Here is a 24039-nt window from a genome sequence, read left to right on the forward strand (position 1 = left end):
TATGTGCTGGTGATACCAGGGCAACAGAAAATAGTTTCTCCTACAGTCATTTTTGCCTGGGGCTGGTTTCACTGTGTTGGACCTTGGGATGTTTGGTTGAAAATTAGAGTGGAGGCCCTCCCGGTATCAGTGGTGTCATGGAAAAACTCACTTGTTGTAGTTACAGATTATACAGTAATTTCTTAATCTTTCCACAGTCAGTGACACCTCTGATAAAAATAAAATACGTATGTCCTCCAACATGAATCTAGGCCTTACTTTTTCAGCCTTTTTTTGGAGTCTCTTTGTTCCAATCGTGTGAGAGGCCAGAGAGGTCCTTGCTGTGAAATGGAACTCAGCTTATATCGCCTATATTGTGATTATTTGGCTTCTTGTTCCTTTGTGTCCCTGTAGTATCCATAACATGTGAATTATAAAGGCATTGTTCTGTGTTTTAGTTATGATGTGACACATATTTCAGATTTCAATACACAGTAACTCCTCATGTGTCATGGTAGTGTTTATTACCCCCCTGAGGACCAGCAGGTGTAAGCTTTCACACACAGTCACACGGAGAGTCCATGCACACTTTTATTATGTACAAACACATATAACTACATTTATGGATGGTCACATGCACTCACGCACAGACACACACACACACACACTATAACTTTATAAGTGTCTAATTTCTCGTTGTCTCATAGAGGTTCGGATTTAATTAGAGCTTAGAGGTTAGGATGAAATTGTGGTACCTCGTATAAGATCCCCAAATCAAACAAAGGTCCCTGAATGTCTTGCTAATCTTAACACTAGTCTTACACTTGCAACATCGGTCAACCTAATGTTTGCCCAGACTAGATAAAATTGAGTTTGTCATCCTCGGGTTAATAAAAAAATCACTCGGGCTGTGATTAAAAAATATTCTTTAAACAGAAGGTGGTTTATTTTATTGAAAATCAAAATAAATTTGAGTTTCAATAAAATAAAAAAGGCATATTCCGCTAACATTAGCCTGCTAACATTAGCCTGCTAATGCAGACTAGGGATGGGTATCATTTAGGTTTTATCCGATACTGGTGCCAAACCGTTACTTTTGAAACAGTGCCGGTGGTTAAACGGTGCTTGAACTGGTGCTTAAAGAATGGAGAACAAAGACTTTGTCCAAAAACCTCTCATGTTTAGCTGTTTTTTTGTAAAAAGATAACAATGTTAGCCTTTTCTGCAGCTATAGGGCATATATGGTATCACTCTTGGCTGGAAGCAGTGCTTAAACAATGGAAAAGACACAAACTTTGTCCAAAAACCTGTCATGTTTAGCTGTTTTCCACTTTTTCTTTGGTCATTTTAGCCTTTTTGGCCAGGGTGAAGGGAGTATCTGTCATCAAACAAGAAGACAGCCGCATGTAACTACGACGGTGTTTGCTAATTCACCTTACATGCATTAATTTAATAATGTGTTAGCCTACTCAATGTAAATTACACACGAACAACATTAAGCTACTCACGCCGTGAAGAACGGCTGCTGCTGCCATCATCATCTGTCATCATTTCTGCTACACTGGCAGGGCTAGGGGCCAAGACTCTCCTCTTCGGGTTCTTGGGGTATGTTGCTAACTCTGGGTCCGATAACAGGCACCACACCCGCAGTAGATGTGCTCGGTTTGAGGTCTTGCAGCAAGCTATCAAATACGGTGCATTCCTTGGCTTTTAAAAAAACGCTATGCGTCGCCAGGTGTTTCATCAAATTAGAGGTGTTACCTCCTTTGCACAGTATCACCTTTAAGCACTTGTTGCAGGCTGCTGAGTTTGCATATTTTGCTGTGAAGTACAGCCAGACTTTTGACTGCTTCGCCTTGGGCATTTTTAATCTTTAGCTCTGCTCTAAAAGAATGTACGTACCTGGGCCCGCCTACTATCCTTGTAAAGGTAAAATGATTGGCTAGAATCTAAAGTGTATGACATCTCAAGAAAAAAAAAGCATCGAAATAAAGCACCGAGATGTGCGCTGCTTTTCGGTCTGGTTACTACCGTTTATGTCAGAACCGGTGCCATTACCAGTACTCATCCCTAATGCAGACCAGTTGCTGGCCATCCAGCAAAGCTGCTAGTTCGCTAGCTAACCATCTCCTGTGTCTCAGTTTGCATACTTGCTTATTTGAAAGCATAAATACAGGGTGGGCCATTTATATGGATACACCGTAATAAAATGGGAATGGTTGGTGATACTAAAGTCCTGTTTGTGGCACATTAGTATATGTGAGGGGGCAAACTCCTCAAGATGGGTGGTGACCATGGTGGCCATTTAGAAGTCGGCCATCTTGGATACAACTTTTGTTTTTTCAATAGGAAGAGGGCCATGTGACACATCAGACTTATTGGTAATGTCACAAGAAAAACAATGGCGTGCTTGGTTTCAACGTAACTTTATTCTTTCATGAGTTATTTACAAGTTTCTCTTTGTTCACAGCCATTGACATGTCGAAGAGGTTAACACGGAGCGGATCGAAATTGTGTTGATATCTGGTGAACGCAGTAACCGGGTCATTGCAGCAGATTTCAATGCAAGACACCCTACGAGACCACCCATCTCCCATGCTACAGTTAGCAAACTGCTTGCTAAGTTTCGTGAAACTGGTTCAGTGTTGGATTTGCCAAAATGTGGACGCAAGAAAACTGTCACTAATGAAGAAACATCAGTGGCTGTCCTAGCTTCATTCAGCAAGAGCACACAGTGTAGCACTCGCCGCATGTCACTGGAGAGTGGCATTAGTCGAACATCCCTTCGGTGGATATTAGCTACTCACAAACAGCACCCTTACAAACTCCAGCTACTGCAGCATCTCAACGAGGATGACCTAGATTGGCGGACAGAATTTGCAGAATGGGCAAAACAAAAATTGGAACAGGACCCTCAGTTCACGCAAAAGATTTTGTTCAGTGATGAGGCAAACTTTTATGTGAATGGTGAAGTTAACAAACAAAACCACTGCTATTGGTCTGACACTAACCCACATTGGATGGATCCCTCCAAGACTGTTGGAACAACAAAAGTGATGGTTTGGTGTGGTATATGGGGTACAACGATAGTGGGTCCATTCTTCATCAATGGAAACCTCAAGGCCACTGGATATTTGAAATTGCTACATGATGATGTGTTTCCCTCTTTATGCACTGAAGCTGGCACGTTCCCTGAGTTTTTCCAGCAAGATGGTGCACCACCACATTATGGGGGCCAGGTCCGAGCATTCCTAGATGAATAGTTTCCTGGAAAGTGGATTGGTCGTTGTGGGCCAGTTGAATAGCCCCCAAGGTCTCCTGATCTGACCCCCTTAGACTTTTATCTTTGGGGTCATTTGAAGGCAATTGTCTATGGTGTGAAGATACGAGATGTGCAGCACCTGAAACTACGGATACTGGATGCCTGTGCTGGCATTTCTCCTGCGGTGTTGCTATCAGTGTGTGAAGAGTGGGAGAAGAGGGTTGCATTGACAATCCAACACTAGCAGCACATTGAACACACTTTATAAGTGGTCAGAAACTTCTAAATAACTCATGAAAGAATAAAGTTACATTGAAACCAAGCACACCATTGTTTTTCTTTTGACATTACCAATAAGTTTGATGTGTCACATGGCCCTCTTCCTATTGAAAAAACGAAAGTTGTTTCCAAGATGGTCGACTTCTAAATGGCCACCATGGTCACCACCCATCTTGAGGAGTTTGCCCCCTCACATATACTAATGTGCCACAAACAGGACTTTAATATCACCAACCATTCCCATTTTATTACGGTGTATCCATATAAATGGCCCACCCTGTATATTCACACTATTAAATAAGATAACATGAAGGGATCTACAAGCACCCAGACTGTGTACTCAAAACGCTGACACTGTACACATTTTGCACTCCCAGTGGTTGCCATCTTAACTATATAGCAGAAAGACAGGGGAGACCAAACAAATATGTTATCCTGGTGGAAGCAGCCATCAGAAGGTATGTATACTGTAAGCATAAAAGGATGGACATGGTCACCAGCAATACTCAGTTAAGCTGTGATGTTTAATGTTTAAACAACACTTGGTTGGTACTAAGTGGTACAAAATGTGCCAAGAAAATATTTCCCACACCCTTATAACACCAGCAGCCTGAACTGCTGGTACAAGGCTATGAGAGCTGTGTAGACTGTTTTTCCTGTTCTGAGCTTACAAGAGTGTGGTCCCCTGCTGCTTCAAGGTTGGGCATGCTGTGTGCCCAGGGATGCTCATATGCATACCTTGGTTCTAACATGTGGTTAGTTAAATTACTGTTGCCTTCCTATTAGCTGGTAGCAGTCCGACCATTCTCCTCAGTTTGAAATCAACAAGGTATTTTCTTCCAGCGAATGCTGCTCACTGGATGTTTTCTCCTTTTTCAGACCATTCTCTGTAAACCCTAGAAATGATTGTGTGGAAAAATCACAGCAGATCAGCAGTTTCTGAAATACTCAAACCAGTCCATCTGGCTCCAACAACCATGCCATGTTCAAAGTAACTTAAATTGCCATTATTCCCCATTCTGATGCTTGCTTTGAAGTTCAGCAGGTCGTCTTGACAATGTTGGATGAAAGGCAACACTACCAAAAGCCATGTACTGTACAACATGAAAGCATACCAACGGAAGCATGCGAATTGAGACACATTATTTGTTTTGCTTCCTCTCTAATGTGGTCTCTATTTAAATCATATGTGAAGCCATATTAGTCTTCCTTATTTGTCTGTATGTGTAGTTTGTGATATACTGGCGGTTTTCTTGATAGGAGACACTGAAGGATTTGGAGCACCAACTTCACATTCTTTGATTTCTTTGCTTTCTTTCTTTTTTCTTTTTAATTAATTCATCTTGAGTCTTTCACATTAACATCTGGTTAAAATGTAGATACATTCTAACCAATTTAAACATAAAAAAAAGTTTAATAGAAGAAAAATCTAAAACTTCTAGTCTGACTTTTTGAGTATGTTACTATCTGCATTTACACAAACCGGGCAGAAGATTTCAAGTTGCAAACAAACGTTTACTTTGTTAAAACGTCTGTGACAGATGCCCAGTTGCAGCTGATTATTGCTATTGCTTTTTACTGAACCTGAACAGTACTTGTTTAGTGTAAACAGCTGCACATCATATTTTGTTGACCAGAGTCAGAAGATGTTATTCCTGCTGGGTTTTATTAATTTCCATGTGGTTCCTAAAGATGCACAGTGGGAAGAGATCCAACATCTGTCCCTCTGGGGGAGAGACATCATAAGTGTGATTAAATCTCTCCGAGGGACAAAAATGTAGCTTCAGAATTTCTGAAAAGGTATCACAGGCTTGCGTGGTGAGCTGTTTAACTCTAAAATACGTGAAGGTAAAATAGACAAAGCAGCAGTCCGCCTGTAAAAGGGTGGATTAGCTCATGTACTGTGAGAGCAAAGGCAAGAACCCTGCTCTCTGTCTCTTAATGCTTGTTCAGTTGATCTTTACATTTTACCAATTCTGCATCATAGTAAACAACAATTCATGTGCCCTGTGTTCCTTTTTTTAGTTACTGCTTTTAATAGCTTTATTTAATTACGCTTTTTTATTTGCATAGGCTAGAAAAAGCTGATATACATAAAGTGGATACAAGTGTACAATACTAGGAAAACCTGAGATATTCAGATATAAATATAACACAAATTACTGTACACATAATATATTTATAGGGAATGCTCTTTAGTTTTCAGATTTATAGAAAATATGTTTCCCGAATAGACTACATTCACAGTAGACAGATTTTAAACTTGCTCAGTGTGCTTTGCTTCTGGCCAGGTGGTTAAAGAGTAATCCAGCCTTATGAGGAGAGCGTGAGCGAGAGTCGTATGCTGTCTGGACAGCATCCTTGGGACTGGCGGCTCTGCATGGCAGGTCCAGACAGACCTAGAGAGAGGATTTGGTCACGCAGGAGTGACAAACTGGAGCACACTGGGATCTGTGGTCCTCAGAGTAAAGTCTTGGGCTTTAGTTGCATAAACCTGAGCTGACCCAGCAACGGTTGTTGCTACATCCCATTGGTCCAGCTGCAACTTGCGGTGAGCAGATATTGGGTATCAGCTGTTGTGTTGGCAGCTGCTAGTCAGTCACCACCTGTCTTTCTGCTGGATTGGCTTCTAGAGTGGCTGTGTGGCAAGTTCTTGCACTGTGTGTGTTTGGAAGCAGGTTTCACAAGGAAGATTTTTTCTTTTCCTTTATCTATTTTTCAACTCCACCGGATTATAAAAAACACTGGAGCAGCAGCACTTAGGGTTTCAACACATACCCGGTGAGTGGAATTCTTTTCATAGCAGTATGCATAGTGTGTTAATTGCTAGTTTGACCAATGCAGACCTGAGCCACTGCATTGATTCTACAGGAAAAAAAAAATGAAACGAGCCATCAAATCATGTCATTGTAGGAGATATAAGTTGGTTACTGTTGCTAGACTAAGTGCCTTTCTGGCCCCTTATGACTGGAATACACTGTTAATAATGCTAAGTTGTCTGAATGCATGCATCACCTCCTGGCTCTGTTTTCAACCAGTGGCACAGCAGGTGCTGTATAGACACCCCTTATTACCCAGCCTTAGTTGATTGCTTGTAATGCCTGAGTGCGTATGGCTGAAAGCATGCGCTGGTGTCAGTGGGAATGCCCTCTTAATGGGGCCAGCAATCAGGCAGCCGTCCCCACTGAGCCAAAGGAAAACACGCTGGAAACATGCAGCATGTCAGTGGCTCATTAAGGAATGGAGCAGCGTTTATAGCACTGCTGAGAGGAACAGTAAATCACTGTGCTCCCCTAGAGCGCTGAGTGGAGGGAGTCCTGCCCTCTTAAATGCACTAGTCACTGTGCTCCACACACTACTGGCCCTGTGTGTGTTTGTGCTCAGAAGCAATGGCCAGAGGGCCTATTTTTACTTTCATGTTGTATGAAACAACTGGTATTAAGAAGTATAAATAGTATCCCTGTATTGATGACAAAGTTTACATAGAGTGAACGCTGGCACCTGTGGGAATGTGAATTAAAATACATTTTTGTACTATATCTGACAATAATGACAAGACAGTTTAATTTAATTTGCATTCACAGCTTATAAGAAAGTTGTGGCGTGTTGAGCACACAGCAAGGTTTCTGCACGCTGATGTATCAACCAATTTACGGTCTGACAGTCTCCTGTGTTGGATCGCACTCTCATCTTTTTTTGATACCCCCAAAACTATTGATTGGTCATTTTCAGCCTCACCAGCTTTCTATCAGCACTGTTCATGTGCATAATATATAAGCTCAGTTTTAAATAAATAAATAAATCTTCCACAGACTAAGGCTTCATTGTGAAAATTAAAATTAGCATCAGGATTTTGAGTCACACTCTGTGGCTGAAATTACTCACTATCAGATGTTTTCTTGGCTGAAGTTTGTTCAGTTCTTCAGAATCTTCTTTCTGTAACATGATGTTGTTTGTCTCTGTTCATCAGGGATCCTCAGCATTTAACCCTCATTCCCCTTATAACTGTGCTAATGTGTTTATATTAGAGTTACCATAGCGATGTCCTTAAGTGTATGTTTGGTAGATGGTGCTCCATAGTGAAGTGGCAAGTGAAATGTTGGTGGTTTGCTCCAAACAGAAACATGGGGTCATGTCGGCAAGGCTAGCTGGTGTAAAAGTCTTCCAGCATAAACATGCACGGCTACCTGCTGTGGTGACCCCTAGTGTCAAGGGAGCAGCAGAAAGTAACCTTTATAGCAATATAGCACATCATTATACTGTAAACCAACCCAACTTCACAACACAGCTTTGCTATTTAGCTTTTGTGTCTTTGTTTAGACCTCAGTGATCATTTAATTGGAACAGAAATGATTTTAATGGGATGGCAGTGTAGTGGCTCAAACTCGTGACTCAAACACTTGTCTTATCTCCAGGTATGTTTACTTCCTTGCACAGTATGAATCCATGCTTCTTAGGTTAACTGGTGATGTGAAATGTGCTGTAGGTGTGAATGGGGATTTGTCCTTGTGTATTGGGTCTGCGGTAGACTGGCAAACTGTTCAGGGTGCAGCTACCTTTCTCCCTATGTCAGCTGGGGTAGGTTCCTGCCCAAGCAGTTAAGAAAGTCAATAGATGGATGCATGGTACCTCAGTGTTTACCTTTGGGAACTGAAAGAGCGTTTGGAGCTGTAAATGGCTAATGATGTCAGACTTAACAGCCACACAAATTCCCACTGATAATGACAAATGAAGGACAAGGTTATTGCTGTTTGCATGCAGCCGAAGTTGTATGATTCAAGTTCACATTTATTTAGACACAGGAAGAGAGGTGAGAGCTGGGAGAAAAGGGAGAGAAATCTCAGTGCTTCTTGGTTACTTCCAAAAATATCATGCTTTTCTTGAATTCCAGCTATCAGTAGTGCCTTGGACAAACGGGTTCTCTTAGTAGCTTTTGGCAGTAAATATTTAAGGGCTACTAGATAGACTAAACGATTACAAAATAGTAAACACAAATGTTACACGTTTACTGATGTATTAAGATACATGAAGGTTATTTCAGAAAACTGGCTAAAACACTCATATCGAAAGTTGTCTTCACCTCAAAACCATGTTTAAAGTTAAACATTTAAAGCATTTAAAGTTGTTTCTATCCTTAGCTTATCTGAACATAAAAATTCGAAACATTGTGCTTCACACTTTGCAGGTCAAAATCATTAAAATAACAAAAATAAAATAAATAAAAAATCACATCATACATGCATTCTCTTAATTTTTCTGGAAACAATTTATCAGACTACTTCTGAGCTATTATGGGGAGGAAAAGCTAAAGCACAGAAATATTAGCTCAAAATGGAAAGAGTCATTTAACCAAAAAAACCCATCTTCTGTTTTTTCTGTTAGATCCAGTCTGAACATAACCTTTCTTCTGGCTCTGCTCCACTGGATTTGTAGAGGAATCAGTCTTTGAAAGAAAAGGCACAGACACTTCAATTCTTCTGACATTAGCTCTTGATTAACTCTTCCAATTAGATAGCCATCAGTAGGACTGGGGCTCTGATACAATCCAAATGGGATATCAGACACACAACCAGAGTGAATTGTGTCATTGTAAGGCTGATAATGACTGCCTTCTTCCACACATTAAATGCAAGTCAAGGGGGGGCCCTTGAGGCCCCTGGTGGCCTGTTTTTGCACGAGGCAAAATGCTTCTCTTTCAATCGGGTACAGGCTGCACCATTAAACATTAACGGAGGCTGTTTAAACAGCCGTTAATTGCACATTAAGTGAGATCTATGCTCCCAGTCTTGATCACACACAGATCACTCTCTCTCTCTCTCTCTCTCTCTCACACACACACACACACACACACACACACACACACACACACATCTATATATATATATATATATATATATATAGTAGGGGTGCAACGATACACAAAATTCACGGTTCGGTTCGGTTCGATACTTTGGTGTCACGGTTCGATATTTTTTCGATACAAAAAAAATGTTCATGCCTTTTTATTAATTTGTCAGTTATTAAATTTTCACAGCACATTCTGCACCACATCTCCGTGCGTTCATCATTTGTTTGAAGCCAGCTCACCTCCTGCAACCACTTGTCCGAGAATACGCGCTTCTTTTGTGGTTTGGACTCCTTCTGACATTTCTTTGGAGGTGGAGGAACACCAAAGTAACTGCTTAAAGGAGCTTCTTCGACATCTTTAAGAGTTCTAAACAAATGTCTGTCCTCCTCCTGAAAATCTTATGTATGCAAACAGGCGTTGCAACTTCTTATCTTGTGCGCGTTTTTTATTTTGACAGCGAATACGCACCTGCGGACCACTTATGTGCAGCCCTGGTTATTTAGCTCGTCATATTGCAGCCACAGAAATTCTTTTGTCCATGAAACCATAAAGCTGCACTTTCTTTTTGCCTTATAGTCTGATTTGTCATAACGTTTCCGTTTTGTGGTAAGCTTTTCTTTGGCTGTCACTTCTTCACGCTGACCTGTCTTATTTGGCTCAGCAGAACTAAAATATATATCCTGCTGCTTTTACACATGCACTCACACAACGCTCAGCGATTCTCTGCGCGATCAACCTCTCACATGTTTAAGCTGCGGGAGATTTCACTTGTCATGTTTGCATAGTAAGCTAACGATTGATAAGATGATGTCAGAGGAATTGGTGCGCAAATTATCATCACTCACCAATCAGTGCTGTCGCTCTCTATACACAGTTGCGCGATTGCAAAGTGAAAGCAAAAAACAAGCGCAAATTCAAACGCGATTTCAATATGTCACATATTCACAGTGGCTCGCCGATGCCAATGACATAATTACCCAGCTACATTTCCGAAAGAATGCAAAAGCATTGACATATATTTTTCCTTCCTACGATAGGCCGACGGGCAGGGCAGGGCAGCCCGACTGGAAAAATCGCTAGCGATTTTGCGAGCCCTGTATCTGATTGAGGAATCACTCATCTTTGGAAAAGAGAGTTTATTACAGAGGAATGGCTCTTTCCAAAATAAAAGCTATAATATACGCTTCTTCTGGGCTATATTCTCAGCAGCATATTAAACATATCAGGTCCCCATAAGGAGAATCATATGCTAACCGCTGACTCCGGTAAAGTTTGTAGCATGCCTGCTTGTTGTTTTTCTCTGCTTCCACTTGTCTTTGCACTAGGATGATGTCGGCGTAAATGTGCAGTCATATTCGTTGTGTTCCCACTAGTGCTGTCAGCGTTAATCTGAAATGAGGTTAACGCCACAACACGGCAAATCTCCGTTAACGAGCTACCGCGGATTGCCCCGTGTGTGGGGCTGGACAGCCAACACGTTAACGAGCTAACTGCGCTAACACACTAGTTCCCACCCATGTAATTGAGCATTGCGTGGCACATCCAACATACTGTTTTACTTTAGTCCATGACACGCTTGCCTTCAGGGTCATACATCACATGAAAACCAAAATAGTTCCAAACGCCAGATCTGAATGAGGGTGGGGGAGGTTCAATTTGCCATGTTGCAATGAGAGCTTAACTTCTGTCTAGCTAGCTTGCCCTGCGCTCAGTGAATCTGTGTTCGACTACTCTGCCTAGGCTGCACTGTCAAGCGCAGATCCACTGAGCGCTCAACACAGACAGCATCGTCAGAAGGAAAGTTGATAAAATAAATTAAAAATGTTGTATTGTTCGATACATATGCGTACCGAACCGAAAGCACTGTATCGAACGGTTCAATATCGATACGAGTATCGTTGCACCCCTAATATATAGATGTGTGTGTGTGTGTGTGTGTGTATATATATCTATATCTATATATATATATATATATATATATATATACTGTGAATGTAGTCTATTCGGGAAACACATTTTCTATAAATCTGAAAACTAATATATACCCACACGTAGATCATTCACACGATGCCATGCAATGCTGCATTCCTCTAGGGACTTATCAGGTGTTCATATGTAACTGAAGTTGTAGATTCCTGTGGGTTCCTGACAGATATGCATATAGTATAGTGCTTATTTTGGCAGATATTGAAGGATTGTCACAAAGCAAAGTAAACAAAGTAAAAAGTCAGCTACACTTACTGGATGGAGTCACTTTTGCTTTCAGACCTTAATTATTCATAGCAAAAAATTCAACAAGGTGGAAACATTCCTAAGAGACTTTCATCCATGTTGACATGATAGCATTGGAATTTTTTAGCTGCTTAGAGACTACAGACTTAAAGACTAATCAGACCAGACAACATTTTTCCAATCTTCTGTTGTCCAGTTTTGGTGAGCTTGTGTCAACTGGAGCCTCATTCTTGTTCTTAGCTAAGATTTATGGGTGTCACCTGGATTGGTCTTCTGCTGCTGCATCTGCTTCAAGGTTTGATGTGTTCTGCATTCAGAGGTGTTCTTCTGCATACATTGGTTGTGATGAGTAGTTACTGAAATTATCGTTGCCTTCCTATTAGCTTGAAGCAGTCTGGCTGCTCTTCTCTGACTTCTGACATTTTTCACGGCATTTCTCCAAGAAAACTGCTGCTCACTGGATATTTTCTGTCTTTCAGACCATTCAAAGCTTAGAGATGGTTGTTTGGGGAAAATCGGAGCATATCAGCATTTACTGAAATGCTCAGACCAGCCCATCCGGCACCAACAACCATGCCACATTATAATTATGTCTACATGCCTAACCCACTGACTTGCTGACATTTGATTGGCCGATTAAATATTTGCAGTTACGAGCAGTTGATAAGATATACCTATTATAGTAAGTATGAGTATATTTCTTCCTACTTAGAGAGAGAGAAGGAAAAAATGATTCTTATTCTTCCTCCTTTGTTTAAATGCATGATTTCAGGTACACTGTAAAAAAAATGTAATATAAAAGTATTTTACTGTGTATTTTACAGTTTTGTACTGTTCTTCTAGAATATCATTAAATTCACATAAATACACTGTGATTTTACATTTCAAATGTAAATTAACGTAAAATCACTGTAAATGTAATAAAACATAATTTTCTTGTTTTTTACATGTATTTTTCTGTACATATGCATATTTAGATTGTTAAAATACATTCACAAATGTATCATAATTTCACAAATATTTGTCCGTTATTTGAAAGATTGAACTGTTAAATTCAAATGTAATGCTATGGAAAAATATATAAAATGATTCTTATAAACTTTTTTTTTACATCAAATAATAATAATAATTATTGTTGTTTAGGGCGATCGTGGCTCAAGAGTTGGCAGTTCGCCTTGTAATCAGAAGGTTGCCGGTTCGAGCCCTGGCTCGGACACTCTCGGTCGTTGTGTCCTTCGGCAAGACACTTCACCTACCACCTACTGGTGATGGCCAGAGGGGAATTATAAAGTGGAATTGTAAAGCGCTTTGAAGGTCTCAAAAAGCGTTATATGAGTGCAGTCCATTATTATTTAAAACAACTGTTAACTGTATATTTCTGTACATTTAAGTATTATTATTATTCCTATTGCCACATTCATTGACCTTGTTTATAGGTAATTTCATTGTTTAATTACGTTAAAATGTTCTTAATTTAATGTTTAAAAGCACTTGAAAAAGGCAGAATCCCATATAAAATTAGGGCAACAAACTGTATTGTCATTACTGAAAAAATGACATGATTTTCTCATGAAAATAACTTTTCATGAGAAAGTTATTTTCTGTTATTTTCTGGTATTATTTTGTCGCACCAGCTGCCGGAATATTACTGTTTTTTTAGGATTTTTTTTAACGGTGTATAGTGGGTGTGGAATTGTCTGTATTTTTCACACCTTTTCAAAAATCTTTGGAAAAAACCCACATTTTACTGCCTTTAAACTGACAGCAGCTCTTATATCAATTGTAATTTCAACTCTAATATCATAGCAGCTTATATTACCATTGAACCGAGATGCAAATTTCGCATTTATTTTCTGCAGATCCTTAACAAATGCAGGAGAAGACATTAGAACGTTTTTACCATACACACTTACATTTGGCAAAACAGATCTTTTCAGGACTAGGAATTAGGTGTCACCTTCAGCTTAGCTGGGGAGGGGTTGCTTCATTCATGAATAGAAACATAATTAATGTTAATTGCCTGAGTGTACAGAATTCATTCAAGCTAGTGAACATCTTCTATGACACACAATCTGAAACCTAAAGGACATAACCTAGTGTTTAATGGTGATGTTATGGTAATTTCTAATGACAAACTCAAGAAAGACAGCACAGGTGTCTAATTACAGTAGAGACACTCACTTGTGAGAGAGTCTCTCTACTGTCCTGATGCCCTGCTATTGGCAAGACCATCTATTTCTTCTTCCTGTTTTCACTTGTTATTTTGCGGCTAATCTGGTCTTGAAACCTCTGTCTGAACAGACGAGATCTGGGGCTGTGTAAAGGATGCAACTGTGACTGAGACTGTGACCAGGCCAGATTAACGTCCTCTGTCAACCCAGACACAAACGTGACGTAAGGCTGAAATCGTGCCTGGAGCGTGTTGCAAAGCGTGTTGGCCTGACTAATATGGAGTTAGCCTCCTTTTGCCACTCTGTAATTAGCAGTGAAGGCAAGTTGGGAGATAGACTGTAGGTAGACAGGAAACGCAATGAGGTAACGAGGCTGGTCCCTGTAGGGGTCAGAGGGTTGTTAATGAGGTGAGGATGTTTTGCTGTGTTGATGACACTGACTCGATGTGTGAGAGAATAAAATAGGTTGACTCGTGGCCAAACTGAAACCAGAAAAACCTGGAATATAAAAAACTCAACCAAATTAATCACACTTTAAATAAGCATTGAATAAAATGTATCGAGAATAACAGAATTTGTCATGTGTGTGGCTTTATTTTCATGCTCTGGGCCAGGGTTGCAAATATGGTAATAAGCCTGCTCACACAGTTGAATTGGCAGCGCTCGCAGTTGGCTCGTTGTTGTTTTGGTGTTTTGTGTGGGCCGGGGCCAGGGTGCCTGCCGAGGCGCTGGTGTGGACAGCTGGCCCGTCTGATCCCTCTAGTCTGCTCTTAAATTGGTTTTAGCGGCAGCACTAATAAAGCTGATTATCTGTGTGGCTCAAGGGCCCACTAACCCTGTGACACTGCTGGCAGCTGGTGGGACCAGAAGCTCGGACGCCATCCACACTGCAAAAGAGGAGCATATTAATGAGAAACTGTATCATGAAAGCATTAAGACTTTATTTTTGTGTGTTTAAAATATGCAGAAACAGTACATCTCTGGCGTAGCCTGCTGGCATTTTACGACACACATTGTGCTTTGGCTAATTTTATTGAAGCCAGTGAGTGTTTTTATGACAGCTATAATTAATTCCACTCATTATAGTGAATAGACTTGAAGCTAATGTACAATTTAAATATTTTTTGAGAGCTTATTCCCTTCTCCTCATCCTCCCTCTCCTACACCAAGCCACCCCCCACCCCCTTTGCACCTGTCCCCAGGCCTGCCTGTTCCCACTTTGTTTGGTGAATTTAATGCTCATAAACTGTGGGCATTGTGCATGTATGTTTGCCTTTAACCATCTACCATGGTTATGTTCAGCATGCTGTTGCTTCCTTTTCTGCCCGCGTGCACTCTGACATATGTGCTTTTCCACTGTTGAACATGGGTGGAGGGGGAGTGAGGGGGTGTCAGCCTCTGTTAGAGCCTAATTGTTTAATGTGTTAAATGTGTGCTAAACGACCACGTGAGGTGCAGCACACTGAAAAGTGGGCACTGGATGCCCAGAGAAAGCACTCAGAGAGAGAGGGGAAGGGAGGGGGTGGTGGTGGAGATTATGGTGTTTTAGCATTCATATTGATTAGTGTGTGATGTTATTTTGGAAAGGCAGCAGGGGACAGGCAGCAGGCGGCGGGGTTATTTTTGTCGAACATGAGAATATTGCTTAAAAGCAGTATTCACACGGGACATTCACAAACAACTTGATTGCGGTGAAAATCCAGATTATGATAATAGCTAGATTAAGGCCTTTACATGATTTGCTGTAGCCACAACAATAGCTGAGCCATTATCTGAATAGACAGGCGAGAAAGAGGATTTTAAAAGAAAAATTTAGACTTGCAGTTTTAATAAATTATTTTATGGAACAGCTGATGGTTAACTATATAATTTTCATTTTTATACAATTATTGGACTTAAGTATTTCACTAATATGTGTGTGTGGGACTCAAACGGTATATAACAGAAGTTTATGCATTACAGAAGAAGACTTACAAAGTCTTGATATACCCTAGGAAATGGGAAATGGGTGGAGTGATTTATTGAAACATGAACTGAACTCTCTCAGCCAGGCCTGTAATTTTTGTAAGTAGTCTTCAGGAAGAGTTCTCCAGGTGTCTTAAAGGAAATTTAAAGCTTTTCTGTGGATGTTGGCTGCATTTTGATCTGTTCTCTGCCAAGATGATCTCCCACCGCTTCAATAATGTCGAGGTCCAGGCTCTGGGGAGGCCAATCCATGACTGATAGTGTTGTTTACAGTTACTTTTATAGCATTGGAAGTGTGTTTGGGATCATCGTCGTGTTGAAAACTTACGGCACTGTAGATATTTTTTTAAAACCTGAAGCTTTTGTTCTCCACTTCTCCAGTTTACTTATATTTTTCCAAGCACTCACTGCACACCATGTTGATATATGTCAAGTTTTGCGCCAATAGCTCTTTGGGAATCACCTTGTAAGTGTTGTGCCCTTAAACAGGGGAAATAGTGAGGAGAGGTGAAAGAACGGCACAGACACGCAGCTCTCACTCTCACTCGTCTGTATTGAGTTTCAGAAGCAAAACAACCAAAACAATATTCTTATGGATGCACTCAGTCTCAGGACAACTGTATCCAAACTAAGTCACCATTGTACGCTGCATTAGCTGATGAGAATACTTTAGATAACATGAACTGTAGCATTAGGCAAAAACATCTTTTTAACTCGCACATGTTAGCTGACACAGTCACTAACTTTCCACAGCAATGAAATAATACTTTAAGTACTGTATGTCTTTCAGTAGTTAACTTATACAGATAGTAACAGAAACATCTTCACACAATATGGCGGAGTAATAGTGAAAACTAGCATACACAGCAACAGAGATTAACTGGAACTTCTCAGCCAAAAACAGTCCGCAATTCACATCTTTCGCTACAATGAACAATGATAACAACGTAATAATCAACAGTAACCCACATTTATACAGATTTGTGCACGACAGTTACCTTAAACAGGGGAAATAGTGAGGAGAGGTAAAAGAACGGCACAGACACGTAGCTCTCACTCTCACTCGTCTGTATTGAGTGAAGGAGGCGTGCGAACCCACCTACTGGAGCCCTGAGGCATTCCAAATGGATCGATGCACAATCAACCCAGGCAAAACTTTCACTACTTATCTCCCTCTATATTCCCACTGCATATTCTATTCGAAAACAGTCAAAGCAACAAATAAAACATTAATAAAGGGCATGACGTGAAACGTAAGGAACAGAGATGTACAACTTCAAAACTAATCAAATTTATGATCCACCACATAAGTGTAAAAATATTATTTTATTCCTGTCAAATTGTTTAATCTTAGGCACTATTCAACTAAAATAATGAGTGCAGGTGGCTGCCCCTCTCTGAACCTGGTTCTACTGGAGGTTTCTTCCTGTTAAAAGGGAGTTTTTCCTTCCCATTGTCGCCAAAGTGCTTGCTCATGGGGGGGGGGGGGGGGGGGGGGGGGGGGGGGGGGGGTCATATGATTGTTGTGTTTTTCTCTTTATGTATTACTGTAGGGTCTACCTTATAGGATTAAGCGCCTTGAGGCGACTGTTGTTGTGGTTTGGCGCTATATAATGATGTGTTTTTAGGACAGACTGATAGCAGCTATTTAAAAGTTTATCTTGTTCATCTATTGAGTTACGAGGCTTTTTTTTTTTATACATGAATGATTCATAGGTCAGTGTTAAGTGGCTTAATGAACAAAAAACAGTCCTTTCAAAATGGTCAGGTACATGGACTGGACTGAATATGAGGGAAAATGCAGCCAATGTCCAAAAAAGATGAATGCATGACATTTTAAACAAACTGCAGCCTTTCAAAAGTCAATAAAAGTCAGGTATTGTGTACCAAGCTTTCTAAAATAATCAATCAAAGTGTCCATAGTAATAACTCCATGTAGGTAACAACAGAGAATGTGTGCTACTTGTATGACTTACACCCCTGAGAGGAGTGTGTTCTTCGTGAATGGTTGTCTTTGAGTCACTAACCCTGCTCCCATGAGCATTGCCATTTCTCTGGTTTCATTCGCTGAGAGCAGCTAGCCTGAACTGGCCAGGGGCGGGGGGCCTCCTATAGGCTAACAAAGTGTTTATGACCAAATGTCTGTCACCTCACAGGAGAAAGAAGAGTTATCATGGGAGAGAATAATTCTTTCAGCTGAAGCGACCTGTAAGCAGAGTAAGACCTTTTGTGCTTGTGTTGCTTATCAGCAGAAGAAGCATCTGTCTTCTTCATATCTGAGATCAAAAGTAAAAAAAAAAAACCCTCTGCAGTAATTCATGTTTGATTTTATGACTCACTTCTGGTGACCTCTCCACCTTCTCACGTGCAGACATGGAAAGCAAAGGAGAGCAGACCACACCTCTGCACCCCTCCATGTGCAGGCATCAGTGATAACAGATATGACACCGATTCAGACACAAGATGAAAGGAAGAGCTAGGGTGGGGATGGGTTGCTGCACATAATGCTCAGCAATTATGTGCAAACTAAAAAACAAACAACAAATAGTGTCTGGTGGAAAAAAGTGACATAGCAATGTTTTTCCAAAAAGTAATCGTCTAGATCAAATTACTCAAAGAAGCCATATCACTTTTGTTTATTTAGTTTTTTTGCAGGGCATGAAATATGTAAAAGGAACATAAAATTAGTTTTTGTTTTTTGTTTTTAAGGCCAAGACAGAATCGTTGAGACCTCTGTATATGACCTGGGGTGTAGAAACTGCAGGTATGGAAACTTAAATGGCGCACACTGAATGAGATGCGACAACTTTATGTGTAGGAGGGTATCGGCTGATTTGCTGAAATTACAGTTGAGTTTCACTTTGTGGCATGTCTGAACTAATGTTATGCTTGATTTGGTAAACATACTTGTAGCAACCACTGTAGATGGCTCCTGGATACCTAACGTGAAAGGAACTAGCTGTGGACCCTGGGACAGGAGTGAAACGCAATAGCTAGATTATATAACTTGCCATAAATTCCTAAAGCATTCCCATAACAGACAAAGGCATCTGGGCTATCTTGCATAGCCTGTTGATACTGTTACCCACAACCAGAAACACCAGAGATGTGACTGCTTCTTGTAAATGATGTGATTGTGGCCTTCAGTGTTTAGTAATTTCTGCTTCAAGACAATCTAAGAACTGTGCTTTATGTGAATATTTTTCTCTTTCTCAAGAAAAAAAGAATTGCAGGAAGGTGTTGCTTATGTGGCTGAAATGGCCATACGAGGAATATCCTCTATCTATGACATCACATGCATCCAAAACTAGAAAAAACTGAGATAAACTGAATGTTTGGAGCAGTCTGTTAACTTACTGAAAACTGATCATGTGTAATATGATTATTTGAACAATAGATCTATGAAGAGAATCGAGAAAAGTAGAATAGCTCCTCTTTAGTTTATCACCAGATCTACAGTATGTTCCAGCTTTGTCATGGTGATGAGGTCTAGGGAGTGAGAATTCGATCATGATGTTTATTCACAGACTGTCTGCCTGTCCCGAGAACAGGAAAGGTTGTGAGGAAGGAAGGAATATATGCTGCTTTTACAATAAGCAACCTGTTGAGTTTGGATGGGCACCTAATTAGCATCCTTCCTGGCAGCCTTGATGAGGAAGTAGCGCAAGTATGTCCAGCTGGGAGGAAGCTTAAACCAATAAATGCATAGTGCCATTTGGAGGAACATTCAGGCTATCTTTATCAGCCTTAAAGCACTGTATTTGAAATTCAGAAGAAAATTGGTTATACTTGTATTTGAGTACATAGCTGTTCTAATTCAAACTCATCTTCACATTGACCTCTGTAGTGGTTGTCCTGCTCTCTGGTGTTATATTGCAGTGAATCTCTTCTTTTGTCTTCTTCAACTTGAATTTGATTTAAGGAAAGTTTAAAAAAGTCACTGAGAAGCAAATCTGATGTGTTAGGTTGGTGGGAAAGCTTGGCACTGCCTGACCCTAAGAGGAAGGATTCACAGTGCGCCAACCAATATACGTTGAGAAGAAAATAATGAAGAGTATTCTTCTGGTCTCATTCTTTCCTGTGACATGCTGTATTCTGGCTTGAAAAATCCTTATCTAAAGACTGCTTGGTTGACCACCAACTCTCACCATCAGTAATGATCCACTACATGAAATTCAGGCTTGTCTTAGAGAAAAGTTGGTTGGTTTCTGCACAACTTTGAAGTCTGTGGTGAAATCTCAGAGGCCACGGTGCATGTCGTCAGGACGGGACTTCCAGGGAGAGATCTAAAGGTACAGATGTGCTGGAAGCTGTCTGGACATTCCATAAAGATGACCTTTGAACAGGAGACTGGCCAAATTTAAATCGGGCAAGGCTTTTTATTTTTATGGACTTGTTCCCAGAACTGTTTGATCACATAATAATCCACAGTAGGGTAACCTCAGTAGACTGCCAAACACCTCTGCAGGACAGAAACATTTGTAGTGCAAACATCACTGTTTTTTATACTTACCATAAATCACTATAGTACTCCAGCAGCTTAATTGCATTTTCTTTTTATTGTTTTTTTTCTTACCTTTGTGATTTTTGGGGGATAAAATCTGTGTGAAAACAGATTTCAACAGTTCTCACACGCTCAACACATGTGACCATTGTATGATCCCTCTGTCAAGGTGACTGTAATGGAAACTGCAGCCCAGTCAGGAGTGAGTTGGTAATATGGCACACATCTGGACCTTTGCACATTGCTCACAGCTAGTTTCCTACCCTGAGAGAAAGAGGAGCCCCTAGCACAAGGAAAATACTTCAAAAGGCTTAAAGACTTCAGAACATTTTGGAAGTAAACAAAAAAGTGACGCAGGCGGCTGCACTGTAATTGCCTGGTTCCTTTGAACGTTGCCCGGACTTTAAACTGGAATGTGTTAGTAGAGGAGCAATGAGTGTAACTTGGCCTGGATGAACAGTCTCCCTGGCACCTGACTTGGGGGCTAGCATAGCTGAAAGACTGATGTCTTCAGAGAAGAGCAAGACATGTTGAGCCAACGCATTCTTACTCACACCATCATTCAACTCTTTAGAAACTGATGCCTGGTAAGGAACCCATAGTGTTACACTTGGACACACTGGAAGTCCCTTTAGGAAAATGTGGAAGATGGTGCTGCATGGTACCGAAGTAAAAAAGAAAGTACAAAACCCACCCAACTCAGGCTGCGATTGCATGCCAATTTCCTTAACCTCTTAAGCAACCCAGATTGGGTCAGGGTTAGGACATACTAAATAGACACATTTTCATAAAACACAAGGTGTTACATTTCAAATAAAGTCTCATTCGTCTTTTCAGTAGAAAATTCTTCTTCTTCATCTTCTTCTTCGTCTTCTTCTTCGTCTTTTTCTTCGTCTTTTTCTTCGTCTTCTTCTTCATCTTCTTCTTCTTCTTCAAAAAGCTTGACATTAACCAAGCCAATGATCTGGTAGGTTTACTTAATTTGAAAACCATCGATGAATATTCTATGAATACTATGAAGTTGCAACTGATAATTATAACTGATAGTGAGAACCTGCAGACTGCGGTTTATGCCATGCTTTGCTACTTAACTTTCACTTGCTGTTTGTGGTTAGGTCCAGGCAGTAAAAGCATGCTTATAGGTGTACCCGGTGTGATACACTGTGATGTCAAGTTTCTGTATGTGACTTGAAAGTGACACCAGTCTCACTATTGTTGCTAGAAGTGCACCAAGACACAAACACTCTGTGCTGACAGAGAAACCTGTTTTACTTTTTAGTTCTAAGGGAACCTTTTTGGGAAAAGGTTGCAGAGTTGGGAGTAATTTCATATTTATGTTAAATACTATATACTCTACTATATACTACTATATACTATATACAAATTTACCTGCCTTCAATTTTCTCCCACTTTTTGCTCATTCACACTAAAGTAATACAAGGACAGCAACCACCCTGTAACTATCCTTCTGGATTCAACAACCGATTGCAAGTAGTTGCAGTCACAACCTGGTTGCTCAGAGGTTGAGGATGCAACACCCTCAACCGCTTTCAACCTGAAGGCAAATGCAGAAGGTGCCTGGTTGAAGGCAACTTGTCTCCAAACAATTGTGGTCCACCTCAGACCACTGTCTACAAACGGGGGTCATTTGTAGACAGATTGGTGTTGGTAAACACAAACAAATTGTCAACATGTCACAGTCAGTCTTAATCAGTCTGCACCAATGAGCATAACTCGTCTGTGATAGGAAGACTCAAAATAAATGGTTGCCAAGTGGTTGTATTGTGGAGCATGGCTAACACACATAGAGACAGCCATTCATTTCTGTTCCCACAGCCTACAAACTCAAACTCAGTTTACAGAGTGAGAGAGACATGATAGAGAAATCTGACTCTATGTATAATATCATAGCACGTCTCACTTTGCACTAATGCCTGTAATAAATATTCATGAGTATCATTGAAAAGATTAAAAAGTGAAGCATACCACAGGGAATTTATTTGTCAGGCAGCATATCATATAACCTTTTAATAAGCTACAAAAGAATTTACTTTCTACCAGTACTTGGAGTACCTAGAGAATATTTCTTCTCATAATATTATTTCTGAATGTGAGTGTGTTAGCAAAGAATGTGCTGCAGTTTACATGTTTCATCACTTAGAAATGATGATATAAACAACTGGACATTCTTCGGCTGTGAGATTTGAGATGATGAAGAGAGAAGTGGAACGTGTTTTCTTTGGACGATTAATCTGGAGTTCAGAAGAATGACATGGGCACGGACCTTGTGTTTTCAGACGTTTCTCTGCTTTACTTCATTTTTTTGGGTTTGGTTCTAGAAAGGCTTTGGCAGCTGTCAGATATAAAAATATTGAATGGGGGAAAAATCTACTGGCTGCAGATACAAACAATGAAAATTTGAGGTGATGCTGAAGAAAACCTGGTGCTAAAAAGGGAGAAAGTGAAGCTCATCTATAAACCAAATGTATGTAATGCACTACTAATCAACAAGACAGCCCAGATTCAAGTCAATGTTGTATCAAGAGTAGAAGTATTAGGAGTCAAATATAGAGAACTAGTATAACCCCAACTCCAATAAGTCGAGATGCTTGATGATGACTTGCAAGTCTACAAATTGTGCAACATTTTCAGAATAATGCTGTGCTCCATTAAAAACAGGCATGATTCTGTTATGGAAATCATTGCATGGGCCCAGAAACACTTATGAAATCACTGTCTGTGAACACTGTTGCTATTCACAAATACAGGTTAAAGCTCTATCATACGGTGGCCCTGAGAGGCCAAACGGACTGCAACTTAAGAAAACACCAGCAATAAGAAAAATGCTGCAAAAGCACACAAAACACAATGGAAATGGGACAAAAGAAAATGTAAATAGAGAAAAAGAAATGAGAAACAAAAACGGAAATAGGAAAAAACAGATTTCCAAAAGCACAAGGGAAGTGTTTCTGGGGAGACAATAACCCGACGGACCAGTTGCAGGAACCAAAACATGCTAGGTAAGTGTGTTTTAATCCCATGATTCATATAATACTGATGACGGAGTTTTAGGCTAATAGTTGGGCTAACACACTTACCTCTCATCTTATCTTTCCTCACAAAACCCATTGATCCTCCACTTTGTTTAAGTGTCTCCTAGCGCAATTCTTAGCATATTTTGGTTCCTGCAACTGGTCCGTCGTGTTATTGTCTCCCCAGAAACACTTTCCTTGTGCTTTTGGAAATCTGTTTTTTCCTATTTCTGTTTTTCCTATTTCTGTTTTCTTTTTTCCATTTTTGTTTTTCCTATTTCTGTGTATTGTGTGCTTTTGCAGCATTTTTCTTATTGCTGGTGTTTTCTTGAGTTGTAGTCCGTTTGGCCCTTCAGGGCCACCATACTATCACGCAAAAATTAAACTGCCATTTCCTCTGTGCTAAACCTCATGAGTAAAGTAGAGAACTGTTCCCTACCAATTCCATATGCAGTAGAGAACCACACATTGTGCTTCTGGAAGGGCATCATCAGCGCTGAAAGGCATACAAAGGTTTTAGAGCATCATATCCTCCGATCCAGATGAAGTCTTTTTCAGGGAAGAGCTCGGATATTTCCGCAGGACAATGCTAAATCACATACTGGACCTATTGCAACAGCATACCTTCATAGTAGAAGAGTCAAGCCTCATGAATGGGCCCGCCTGCAGTCCAGACCTTCCACCAACGGAAAACATTTGGAACACCATGGAATTAAACGTATGACAAAGAAGACCCGAGACTATTGAGCAGCTTGAATTCTCCGTTG

At 40.4% G+C, this 24039-nt stretch overlaps 1 long non-coding RNA gene across 3 annotated transcripts in view; it reads left to right on the top strand.

The window, feature by feature from the left end:
• The first annotated feature begins 4959 nt into the window (after positions 1-4959).
• Positions 4960-24039, top strand: part of LOC146500946 (uncharacterized) — a 51688-nt gene continuing 32608 nt past the window's right edge. The window contains exon 1 of one of the 3 annotated variants that reach the window (XR_014869842.1): positions 4960-6301. This is a non-coding gene — a long non-coding RNA (uncharacterized LOC146500946). The remainder of the gene's footprint in view (positions 6302-24039) is intronic. The other 2 variants (XR_014869841.1, XR_014869843.1) reach the window with 2 other exon arrangements.

Source organism: Neolamprologus multifasciatus, chromosome 16 (assembly GCF_963576455.1).
Source record: "Neolamprologus multifasciatus chromosome 16, fNeoMul1.2, whole genome shotgun sequence".
In the NCBI taxonomy this organism is placed as follows: Eukaryota; Metazoa; Chordata; class Actinopteri; order Cichliformes; family Cichlidae; genus Neolamprologus; species Neolamprologus multifasciatus.